This window comes from Hevea brasiliensis, chromosome 1 (assembly GCF_030052815.1).
Source record: "Hevea brasiliensis isolate MT/VB/25A 57/8 chromosome 1, ASM3005281v1, whole genome shotgun sequence".
Taxonomy (NCBI): Eukaryota; Viridiplantae; Streptophyta; class Magnoliopsida; order Malpighiales; family Euphorbiaceae; genus Hevea; species Hevea brasiliensis.
The window spans coordinates 42,211,721-42,225,784 of NC_079493.1; the positions used below are offsets into that span (position 1 = coordinate 42,211,721).

Consider the following 14,064-nt stretch of genomic DNA (forward strand, 5'->3'; position numbering starts at 1 on the left):
AATGAATTACCAACTCCGCCTACTGATAACCCATTAAATACACTACAAGGGATTTTAAAAACTTTTCTTACTTCTTTTACAGTGGTGAGCACTATTTACAGGTATTAAAAACTTTGGTGAACTGAAGTGAAACAACTAACTCATTTGGTTTATTTGGAATTCCTGTAAAAATTTTGGCAAAGTGCCATCTGTATTTTGGACAAAACAGTTCTTCAGAAAACCTGTAAAAAGCACTTCAAAAATTTTCCAAATCTCAATTCCAATACATTTCTCAACACAACAATTTATCAACTCAATTCCATAGAAATTTTTCAAAGTCTGAGATAAGGAAATATAATACAATTTTTTTACAAGTCAAATAACTCATAATTAATTTACAACTCAAATGTACAATTTGGATTTACAACTGCTCAAACCAACAACAAAATATACATACAGTGTCATACATTACAGTACAAAATGCCAAATGTGGTATACTCACTATACCCAAAAATCTCTCATTGTGATTAGCGACCTAGTCACGCTCTATCTCTGTCTTCACTGCGACAAAGAATAAAGCTATCGCTGAGACAATGTCTCAGTGGTGCACAACATTAACTAAATACAAGTTTAAATCGCAATTCATAATTCAGATAAATGATGGATACGTAAAACCATAATTAAATTCAAGACAATAAATGTCATAAAGAATTTAACACAATATCACATTAAATCTCAGTAATCGAAACATAGTTAAATTCAAAAGACAGTAAATGTCAATAAGAATTTAAACTCCATTTCACAAATTATCAAATCGCATAATAACACAATTTAGTCAAATGATTTAATAATACAGTGTTGCCAATTTATTCACAACTTAAGCCATGACACAAATTTCCGATCAATGCAGCGTTGTACACCACGACAAAGCAATCACAACCCCACTAATCGAAATCAATGAGGAAGGGAGCTAGCTACATAATGAGTACTCATCCGATCACCTCAACTGGTAAACCAGAGAGGGAAAAATAAATGATCACGACTCCATAAATGGAGAAGGAAATAAACGATCACAACTCCATAAATGGAGAAGGAATGATATGATACTGTCATGCTAAGTGTGAACACAAAATCAATTCCAAACATTTTATTCAAATGATTCGTGAGAATCCAATAAATTTCCCAAGTCATAATTTCATTCACAAAATGGCAACATAATTCGTAATTTACTTCAATTTCCACAAAAACCATTTACAGTGCTTTTCAATCAATAAGTATCCATCAATATCATTCAAACAATTTTTCACAGTTTCAAACCATTCACAATGTTTTTCAATCAATAAGTGTCCATCAAACACATTTCCACAATTTAAAACAATAATATACAAATAGTCAATATTTATTTCAATTGAAAATAATTCAAAAGAAACAGTTGTTGTGCACAAACCTCTGATGACTGTCTCCCTGGTCTGGACTCAGTGTTTCTTTCCCTTTCCCTGAGTCTTTAGTAACTGAGAAACACAATTTGAAGTGTTTCAGTACTAAATTATATTGTCTCTATCGATAATGTTTGGTAATTAATTCACTGAAAGCTATTATTCACTGAATACCTTTATTTGCTTAATCACCTAATATACCGACCCTCGATGTGTTCTAGGTAAATTAGGTTTTAGTGTCATTAATATGTCATATTCGATAGGGTTTTAGGGTTGGTACGTGTTACCAAACTCATTTCCTTGTTTAGTGCATTTTATTGCAACTTTCTGGATTCCGGGATACTAGTTTGACCTAGCCGGACGGCCTAGTTCCCTCGGTTTTCGGGTTTCGGTCAAAACTACAAACTTGTAGATCTATGTCTTATGGACCGCGGTGCAAAATTTTAGGTCAATCCGAGTTAAGTAGACCAAGTTATGGTCATTATACTATTGCTGGTCAAATGGTATCAAATTAGGTCATTTTTAGGTCAATTTGGTCAACTTTGGTTCGGCCAGTTTTTGGACCCGAAATTGTGCAAGCTTTTTGACTTGCTTATGGTCATTTCTGGGCTTTGGTGTCTTCATAAGACTTGTAGGTATGGGTCTTAACTATTTATGGTTAACATTTCAGGTCAATTGGACCTGTTTTGAGTGAGTTATGGCCTAAACACTCACTGCTGCCCAATTGGTCATTTTTCAGGTCCTAATTGCACCTAATCCGAATTGGTCATTTTCTTAGGTCACCTTGCAAGCAGAATTTTGGTATGCTTTCTCAATGAAAGTTGGCACATTTTGTGCCTAGTTCCACGTCCAATTGGTCTCATACCAATTGAGGTTACACATTTAAACTTATTGGCTAAAATGTACACTGCCCTTGGTTACTTTGCTTAACACACATCAATTACACACATTTACCTTGCAATATGTCTACTTCCCTACCAAATCTGTTTTGGTACATTACCAAAAACACATTCCCCTTTACATTAACATCATTTTGGGCAGATTACAATTATCCTCAATACACCAATTAACACTCAATTTACAAGTTCTAAGTACAATCACATACACACCTAACCATTACAAATTTTTGCATATACTTTACACAACAAGTTCATATACATATCCATCAATCCTTCTATGTCAATATTCTGCCAACACTTCCATGAATACATACATTTATTCAAGTGTCCCCAAGCTGCCGAAAATCTTCTTCAACACCAAATTGTCCTACAATTCATCAATTCCCATCCAAGTGCCAAAAATCACCATATAAATATGAAGTAATTCACTAGGTTTATTAAATCATCATAACTAACATAATTCTCATCAAATATATGTACAATTACTTCATCAATACATGATTACATGGCTGCCCAAAAATGGATATCTCAATACTCTTCAAACTTAAAAATTTCCTTCACAAAACCAACACCCATAACATGTATACAAAGTTTATCAAAGAAATCTTCAAAAATGCTAACTTACCTTATGGTTGGAGCTTGTTAAACCTTGCTTAAACTTCTTAAATTTGGTATCAAACTCTTCCTTGTGATGTGTAGACAAACTTTAATGAAGGAACTCAAGTGTTTGGAGTTGAAATGGAAGGATGGATCAAGCTTGCATGAAAATGTCCATGGAGTTTCCTCTCCCTTCATTCACGGCAACTTTGGTACAATGGAGAAGATGAAGTTTCTGCCTTGGATAATGGATGTACACCTGCCCCACTATGTGTTTAATTAATCCTTTAATGGTCCACTAACTCCAAATAATCATATAATAAGCCAATTGTTCATTTATTCCACATTAACCCATGATTTTAGCTATTTGTATTAGGTACCACTAAACTAATTTTTCATTTTATTTTCTAAGTGTAATATTATTTATTTTTAATGGACATTTAGGTCAAAAGACAATTCGGGATGTCAAATGACCATAATGCCCCTGTTCGGGTTGCATTCCCGATTTTTCGGTAATACCGGGTTTTGTCCGTTTTTCGATTTCTCACTTTTCTTTGTACTAATTATTTAATTTTTCTTTGATCTTTCTAATGATATTTATTCTTCAAAAAGGGTCTATTTAAGTCCTAAAAATATTTTCCAGGGTTTCCCGCAGTCCAGGGCTAGTCAACGGTCCACGCCGTGGCTTCCCAGTGCGGTCACCCATCGCTAGGGTTCCCGGCTCGCTTAACTTGGTTACATTTATTTGCTATTATTTTTCCTTTGTTTTTCTTGTATTTTCTTTTCTTGTATTTCATTATTTTATGTCTCCTCACTCATACCGAAGTACGGTTCTAGGCATCCTAGCTGTCCGAACAGCACTGGTCACCGGAGCAGTAGAACGCACTACCGAACTTAGGGGTGTTACACCAAGTGTAAAGTTGCTATTTTCATAGTTAGAAGCCCTAAACCTAGAGAAAAATTCATGAAATAATTTTTGGGACTCTAGAGAAGAGTCATTGAGATTTCTATGGCTTTAGAATGCCAAGAAAAGGCTTAGAAAAAATTTTTGATTGATACAGATGATTTTGGCTCAATAAGCCAAACGGAGGGCATTTCGATCATTTCATCTTTGGAGATGATTATTGACCGACTTGTCCAGTTAAGTAAATAATTATTATGACATAAAATATGAATAAATATTACTACAAATTAAATTGAAATTGAGTAGAAAAGAAAAGAAAAGAAAAGAAAATGAATTAAAAATTGCAATTTTGACCTCATGCTTATGTCACTAAGCACTCCCACCTAATCACATTTTGACACCTCATAATAAACCCAATTAAAGGAGTAAAATGGACTAAAAAAATCAAAAGAAAAATTCTGCTCTCTTTCTTTCTTCTTCCTTAGCCGTATTTCACTCTTTCTCTATCTCCATTGATGACCTCACTTCTCTATAAATTTCCTTCATAAACACCCCCTCAAATCCTTTACTCCCTTCACAAAAACTTGTCATCACCACTAGAGCAAGCTTAAGGCAGCAAAAAGAAGAGGAAAATGAAAGGTTTTGGCAAGCTTGGGAGTAGCTCCAACAAGGTTAGTGCCAAGTTCTTCCATTCTACTTCTAAATTCTTGTTTAGGTATTTGATTTAAGCTAGAAATTGCAATAAAATGAACTAAAATCTTCATGTATGTGTAATCTTAAATTTGGCCAGCCTTGGTGTGTAGTTGGGCTGATGTGTTTGATAGACTTAAATATGTTATAGATGGTAGAGATTGCACATAAATGAGTTAGAATGGAAGAATTAAATCAATAACATGTGACATGTGCAAATTGAGAATTTGTGGTTAGGGTTTTAAACTTAAAAATTAAGGGTCTATGTAATTAATGAGGGATTGATGTTTTAATGGTTAATTAGTGACCATTTGGTTGTGTATGATGAGGAATTGAAGTGAATTGTAGCTTTTGATTTGAGGTTGGATGTGCTGCCTTGAGTGCTCTACATGTCTGGATGTGAGTCTAGCATGTTTGGGCAGCTACAACTTGGGTTTTGTAGGTTCAATTGGTGCAAAGCCAATTGGACATGAAATTAGACACATAATGGCACAATTTTGGTGAAGGAACTCTGTCTAGAAAATAAACTTAGGATGCCCTAAAAATTGATCAAATCCGGGTAGCATATATTTTGCCTAGGGAAAATGACCAAATCAATAGTGTTCATTCATTTGGTCATAACTCAGAGTAGAAAGGTCCAATTGACCTAAAATTTATATCAATGGAAAGATGAGGCAATTTAGAACAACTTTCATGGAGAACAAAAACTCAAATTCTAGACTTAACTAAATGAAATTGCTAGCCAAATTTGGACTACCAAATCTGGCAGAACCAAAAATTGCCCAGAAATTCTGGGTAAAGGCAATCCGACCAGTTATGGTGCAATAGCCATAAATTGAGCTAGAAAACTCCAAATGGGGTGATTCAAAAAGTGAAATATAACTAGACACAATAAGAAACAACTTTGATGCAGAACATTTGGCCAAATTCTCACTGTAGAATGGCCAAATGGAACAGTGATCTCTAGCATCCAAAACTAAAATTTCTGATTTATTCTCCATTGGTTAGAAGTATGGATTGGCAACTAATGCCAACACTTTTGAGAACCAAAATGTGGTAAATTTATGTGATTAGGACTCATGTAGCTATTATGCATTGGAAAGTGAATAATTTGACCTAAATAGTAAAATGAATAGTAACCTTACATGCAAAACATTAAAATTCAATCAATAACTTTGTAATGTGCCCTAGTACACCTAGTGAGATTGGTTTGGATAGGTTGGCATGCTAATAGGGTTCAGTTAGCAATACTGAACATGGCATTATGCCATTTTGTGATTTTATGGCTTTTAGCCATTCTGATATTATGATGATACTTGGACTTGTGCCTAATGTTATTACAGCTTATTAGCTGTTCTGTTGCACACTGAGAGACACTATGTGACTAATGGTGTGACGGCCCGAGGTATTTAATACCCAGTGCCAATTCACCCGTTTATCCAGTCCAGTCATCTAGTATAGGTTACTTAGGCAACCAAAAATGCAAGTTGATAAATTTAATGAAATAACGAATATAACAACTACCAAATTCATAATACTACAAATAATTACCAATAATTTGTCTGCATGAGACATCGATATATATACACTGCATATTTATTTTCTTTTAGTTCTTTTTATTTTATTATTGGCACCACTAAGCATTATTGTTAACACATTGCTTTTTGCTATGCATTGGTTATGGAGAGACTGACAGAGAGCCCAGTAGACCACACACTGGGTGAGGCTGTTCACAGTTCTGCACAGTGTCCATGTCACCTCACAGACTTCAGTGCATTGGTAGGACACTAGGTCTCATTTTGGTATTTTGTACTGTTTGTATTTTGTAACTAAACTTTTATTTTCTCATGTTTAATTGAAACTCATGTAATATATTTTGGTATTTAATGCAAATATTTGTAAATTGTGTTTATAAATGAAAATTGAGTATTTATTTATGATTTGTACATGATTATCATGTGAAATGAATGAATGAAAAGTAGAAGAATTTTTGAGAAATTATTGAGGAATATTGAGATTAAATTGATATAATAGAGTTTGAGAATGATTGAAAATGTATTGGAATTGTTTTTCACAGGTTCCGAAGAAATGTTTTCTCAATTTTTAGCCGGTACTCTGCCGGATTTTCTATAAAATTTTCGAAACCTCAAATGAATTTATAATTTCAATAATTGACTTAAATGAGTTAAATTTCACTAATTGCACTCATAACCATGAAGAAATAAATTAAGGAAGAATAAAAATAATTGAGATAAAATATGGTATTCTGGTACACTGTGTGGCATATCTTGTTCGGCTATACTATAGATGGGTAAGGGGTGTCACATTTAGAATTTGGACCATTTCTCGATTTATGCGTGTCATCCTTGCACAAGGGCCATGCTAATCTTCTCTATATCATTCCAATTTTATCGGATGTCACATTTCTCATATAGTTTCCAATTTATCAGTGTTCAACTTTTTGATATAAGCTGGACAACCCCAAATCTTAACATGCTTAAGACTTGGTTTTCTTTCATGCCATATCTCATAAGGTGTGGAAGAAACTGATTTTGATAGAATCCTATTCAGAATATGCAAAGCTGATTCTAATGCAAATCCCCAAAAGGAGATTGGCATATCAGCATAGCTCATCATACTACGTACTATATCTAATAGGATACGATTTCTCCTTTCAGATACACCATTCAGTTGTGACGTTCATGGAGGAGTTAGCTTGGAAACAATGCTAAGCTCTTTCTAGTATTCATCAAATTCAGTACTCAAGTATTCACCTCCACGATCTGATCGAAGAGCTTTAATACTTTTTTTTGTTTGATTTTCTACTTCAGATTTAAATTCTTTGAACTTTTCAAAGGATTCATGTTTGTATTTCATCAAATACAAATACTCAAAGCTTGATTTATCATCAGTAAAGGTAATAAAGCAATGAAAACTACCTCTAGCTATTTCTTTAAATGGACCACATACGTCACTATGTATTAGCTCTAAAATATTTTCAGCTCTTAGTCCTTGTCCAACAAAGGGTGATCTAGTCATTTTTCCCTGAAGGCAGGATTCACAAGTTAGAGTAGGCTCAAAACCCAATGAGGATAAAATCCCCATTTTTTCCAGTTTTGCAATCCTATTTTCTGCAACATGACCTAATCTTAAGTGCTAAATATATTTTCAACTTGAGTTGATTTTCACCATGGCATTGCATTCTTTTATATTGCTTGCATTAATTTTGTATTTATCATTATTATCCAAATAATAAAGACCATCATGCATATAACCCAAGCCAATATATTTATTTCCAAAATAAATATTACAAACATCATCTATGAATTGAAATTCATAGCCATTTCTAGTCAAACGAGATATAGAAATGATGTTCTTAAAAGCATCAAGTACATATAAAATATTATTCAAACACAAAACATGTCCAGACATGTAAAAGACTTAGATCCTATGGCTAAAGCTTCAATAGTTGAGCCATCGCCAATTCGGAGTTTAATATCTCGAGAACGCAAGCTGCTACTGTTTGCTAGTTCCTGCATATCATAAGAAATGTGAGAACTAGCACCAGTATCTAAAACCCAAACTGTAGATGAACTATGAGTATCATCAGCATTTAATTAACAAGATATAGACATACCTTCTGAAGGTGTATCCTTCTTGTTCTTTAGAGAAGCAAGATACTCTGGGTAGTTCTTTTTCCAGTGCCCATCCTTCTGGCAATGGAAACACTTTCCTTTGCCTCCATCAGCTTTGGTCTTCCCTTTCTGTTTAGCTATCGTTTTGGAAGGACCAGGAATTTGAGGTTTCTTTTTCTTACTGCCCTTCTTCTTGTTGGACTTTTCAGCAGAAGAAGATGCAATCAGAGCTACCTCTTTTCCTTTATTGCCTGATTTATTATTTTGGGAATAATCAGCATGTTAAGTAAACCAGCCAAGGTGTATTCCTGCTTAGTCATATGGAAATTTGTCACAAAATTCCCAAATGACTCAAGTAGGGATTGTAAGATCAAATCCGCTTGTAGTTGGAAATCCATGTGAAAGTCAAGATGTTCTAGTTGCTCAATTAGCTGAATCATCTTGTGGACATGATCCCCAACATTTTGTCCCTCAGACATCCTCATGCGGAATAGCTGTCTAGATATCTCATACCAAGCATTCATGCTGTGCTCACCGTACAACTCTTGCAGGTGAAAGAGGATCTCACTTGCATATTGCATGTTTTCATGCTACTTCTGTAACTTATTACTCATAAAAGCAAGCATGCAACATTTGGCTCTCATATCATGTTCCTTCCACTTGACCAAAGTTTTATGTTCCTCTTGAGTGGCCTCTGGAGGTAAGGGACCAGGAACCTTTGAGTCTAGAACATATCCTATATGTTCAAGGTTCACGACAAGTTTTAAATTTCTGAGCCAATTAGAAAGATTAGGTCCTATCAATCTATTATGATCAAGTATGCTTACAAGGATATTGGATGGTGGTGGTTATTGTGTGCTCATTATTATCAGAAAATTAACTGTAGAAAATAATCAGATTAATTATTAAATATATCATGTATTTAAATAAAATGATTATGGTCTTTTAATCAAATTGGTCCTCCCACTAACTTAGTGAATCCTACACTTTCAAAATAGGAAACATAAATCCTAGTTGGATGGATTTCTAGTGGGTGATTGAATTCTTATAGTCTTATTGATCATCCTCAAGCACATCCATTATTGGAATTACAATAAACTATAACTGAGCAACTACTTGCCCATCACATCTCATATGAGGTTCAATCATTTACCTAGCCCCTAATGCTCAAAATCTCAAGCACATCCATTATTGACTTATCTTCCATTAGTTAAGTTGATCCCATTGAGCCAGTAAACATGCAAATAATTTTAATGTCCTCAAGCACATCCATTATTGGCCACCAAACCATTTACATATTTTCAGCATCTCATGCTTAACAATTATTCTTAAGAAAATCTCTTAAATTAATTGCATCATATGCAAGTATTTAAAATTTCTTAAAATAATTGCCTGAATAGAAGGCCCATGATATAATTACCTTAATTATATCATTTCTAACTTAATCATTTGTTTGGAAGATTTAGTGGTCGGCTTAATTACTATTATGGTCTCACTTTGCACATTATCCGTTTGGCATGCATATATCAAATGCTTGCATACATTCACATACATCTCATGCATACATGGATAAAAAATAAATATGGTATGATCATGGACTTTCTAAGGGATTCAATTCTGAGCCACCAAGAATTGAATCAGGGCATTCCTAGGTGCATTTCATTCACTCATATTACAAGAGTTGCTGAAGGAGCACATAATTAACACTTGATCTTGAATTCCTCCCACTGGTCCCACTAATGCTCTTGACCTCCTTGATCTTCTTGCAATCCAATTACATTGTAATCCTTGGCATACCAAGGCGAATTTATAATAACATGGACTTTAAAGTCCTTAAATAAATGAAATTACAACCCAAATTATTACAATACTTATAATATATGCCACCAAAAATAAAATTAATTATTTTACAACCCAAAAAAAAAATAAAGAAATAAAACCAATCACATTGGTCTTTTATTGTTCATGATCATCCATCATGCATATTACCTTTTAACAATTAAATAAAACATACATACTAAAATTAAATTCAATATCTCATATTCAACTAAAAAATTCATATTTGAATCTCATTCAAATAAATTTAAAAATTCATATTTCAATCTCATTCAAACAAAATTAAAAATTCAGATTTGAATCTCATTCAAATAAATTTAAAAATTTAGATTTGAATCTCATTCAAACAATTGAATCAAAATTTAATTATGTGATTAAAATTTGTAATTAAACAATTTAATTAAATGTGGGCTTAATCATGGGCCTAATTATGGGCCTTAAGTCATACAACAATTGCAGCATAAAGCCCAAACCATGCATGCCCCTATGGTGCATACACACATGCCGCCACCTTTATTGGTCCAACCAACAATTAATCAATCAACTTTTGATCAAATCACACAATTAAATCTCATATTAAACAATCTAAATGGAAAATATAGTGGCTCTAAAACCAATTGAAGGAGCGAAAGCATGCAAATTGTTAGATTAGAGCATTGAATTTCAAAATTTTCTTCTAGGGTTTCATGCATTATGCCACATCCATTATGTGCCTAATTAATTTCAATGCTCAATTGCATATTAAAACACTTTTAATATGTATTAGGATCAATGTTTACCATTCAAGATTGTGAATTAACAAAATAATTTATTTAAACCCTAGTTTAAAAGAGAAGTTAGAGCACTAACCTCTTTGATGCAATATAGATGTGATTGGCACCTTTAGGAAGCACCTATGACCCCAAATGTTATCCCTCTAGCTTGTTCACACCAAGATCACCAATGGGCAGTCCCCAATCTTGCTTCTCAAGCCTTGCCAACCAATTATAAATTGGGTTTTTACCATTAGAGAGGTTGTAGATGTATATAGAACACTAGAAACAATTTCTAGCAATTTTAGTTCAAAAGAATATGGGCAATTCTCTTTGAATTATTGAGAGAAGATGAAGAGAGGAGGAGAGCATAGAGGTGGCGGCACACTTGAAAGAAAATAAGAAGAGTGGCTAATTTTTATTTTCTCATAACATCGCTTCATATAATTAGGTCATAACTTAAAACCCTTGCCACATGTCATCACCTGATTGCATCTTAATAGTAATTGACCTAATCACATTAAGCCAAGTGTTAAAGCTAGACTTAATCTTGACTTTGATCATCTTGCATGATAGGAAGACTGACAAATCATGATGCCATGTGTCACCATCTCATGGTGCCACATGACCAAATTACCCTTGTGTTGTAGTTTTGAGTTCTAAACTCAAAATAATTATTTCTCCTTTTCTACTTAATTTATATCAAATATAAATTAATTAATTAATCTCTATTAATTAATTTCTCATAATTAAATTCATATTTAAATACTTTAAATATAAATTTAACTCATACTATACATCCAATAACCTAGATTTAGTTTTAAGCCATGCTAGGGACTTTGCAATCTTATTGCAAACCAAACCTATTTAATTAATCAATTAAACTCTTTAACTAATTAATTAAATCACATTTATCTTGGTGATTACTTCGGTATGTGTGTGACTGACTAAGCTCATCACTAATTGGCAATGAGATATGATATCAACTCTTAATATCATCATAAATTTTTCTTACCATAAATGATTTCTCTAAATCATTTTAGGCACCTCATAAACCATGGTTAACACCTAGCATAGCATTCTATGGCTACCCAATCAGTAAGAAGGAATACTTTAAATGAACCTTTAATCATATGTTACCATGCACAAGAATCTCTCTGTTACAAAATCCCAACTCGAGTTGGAGTCATGGTTTATGTCAAACCCCATTTTTTATAAATATTATGTTCTCTTTTAATTTCAATTCTTGATTAAAAAGAATTTCTTGTCAGAAACTCTTTTCTAACTAAATCTATCTGTCCTAGCCAGGAACTTGAAACATCAAGAAAAATCCTGGCCAGGAACTTGAAACATCAAGAACAATTAAATGAACATAAGACTTTATCCCTATTTACTTAGGGTAACATATTACATTCTGATCAACACCTACCTCCATGTATAACTAGTAGGAGCCAACACATGCTCATATACCCATACACAATACAAGTATGAATGTAGTATCAAACTCAAACCACCTATATACAAGATAACTGTGCTATCTGAAGTCTAAAGATTATATGCACTGATATGATTTATGACAATGCATTGACAATAGTAAACTCCATGTGCTTGTCATAAGTGTCACTGATTCGACCTACTTATCATGCATAAGTGCCTATCATATTTGTTATATGGCATGAGACTCACCATTCCATCTTATTTACTTACATCTCATATAAATAACTTGGGAACAAACATGATTACAATCTTTCTAGATAAGTCATGTCCTTATTGTGAAGTATTCTCAATTGTGAACCAATTTATGATACTTTATGCTAGAAATACTGTCACTCATATTCTTAACAAATTAAGAATAGAATTTCTAATAAAATATCAATTGACCTTTTCTATTACACATAAATATGTTATATAAATGGAAAAGTGAAAATGCCTTTTTATTAATAAAACATGTACAAAATGCATACTAAATGATATGCTCTAGATCATACTACTAACAGTCTACTCACTCTTATGTTAGTGCCAGCATCACTTGTTTTACTGCTGTTTCTTACGTGAAAATGGATTTTGAGGTGCTAGTAACTAGTCCTTTAGGACAAAAAGTTAGGGTGAACAAAATGTATAAGGATTGTCATTTGGTGATCCAGGGACATACTTTTTATCTGATTTGATAGAAATGCCTTCAGAGATTATGATATCATCTTGGGCATGGATTGGTTGGCTAGACATCATGCCATGATTGACTATAGAATGAAGACAATCACTTTTGGTCTCCCTTAGTATGGTGATGTGGTAATGGGGAGAGGCAATTATTGCCATCAAACCTTATTTCAGCTGTACTTGCTAGAAAGATGATTTGGAAGGGGGTGAAGCATATTTTGCCCACATGATAAACACCCAATTAGGGAGCCAGCATTGAAGAACTGTACGTGACTTTTCGGATGTATTTCCTGAAGAATTGCTAGGGTTACCTTCAGAAAGAGAGGTGCAGTTCGAAATAGAGGTTATGCCTGGTGTGGAACTAATTTCTATTACTTGTTTCTGCTAGTTTTACAACCCCGCAAGTGCACGGATAGCTAACAAGTAATAGAGTGATGAGTAAAGTATAATTCCCATGAGGAAATTGATTAGTAAGTATCAATCTATACAGTAATTTTGACTGTTTAGACTATCGATTACTGAGGGAACTAGAATGGTAAACTTAAAATGAAACAAACTATTTTGAAACAATTCCGGAATTAAGATTTCACACTTGAATCTTACTATGGATGTTACCTTGTTTATTTACTGGGTTGAGAATCATTTGCCTTGATGAAAATTAATCCTAAGGTATCCTAAGTCCTCTCTCAAGGCACCTAGAGTGTATTTTAATTAACTTAAACCCGACTTTTGTGGCGATCAAATTAATTAAAACCCTTTAAGGTCTTTAACCAATTTTGAAATTTCACAAAGGTATCAGCCTATGTCTAGGTCAAAATTCCTAGGTTTAAAATCTTGATTTTCTAATATTAATCTTCACCTTTCAGTCCTTCAATTAATATCTATAATCATTACTAAGTGGGTACCAACACATAGCATGCATTAAGATCACAAGAAATTAAATCAAGGAACAAATCTCAAATATAATAAATAAAACTTAATGTTTATCCATAATAATGATTACAAGCATTACTCTCCCAATTCCAAAATATGAAAACTACTCACTCATGGTGAGTTCAGCAAACATCATGATAAACAAAAATAAAGATAGTAAAAAGAAATCGTTTAGAAGAAATAAAGCAATAAAAATCCGTTTAAGGAAATGGAACGAAAGAATCGAAGAGGGTTTGTAGCTTTGAT

General features: G+C 33.3%; 1 pseudogene; it reads right to left on the reverse strand.

Annotated features, from left to right (window-relative positions):
- Positions 1-6,833: 6,833 nt before the first annotated feature.
- On the reverse strand, positions 6,834-6,927 carry LOC131169658 (U6 spliceosomal RNA; annotated as a pseudogene).
- Between the last annotated feature and the right edge of the window lie 7,137 nt (positions 6,928-14,064).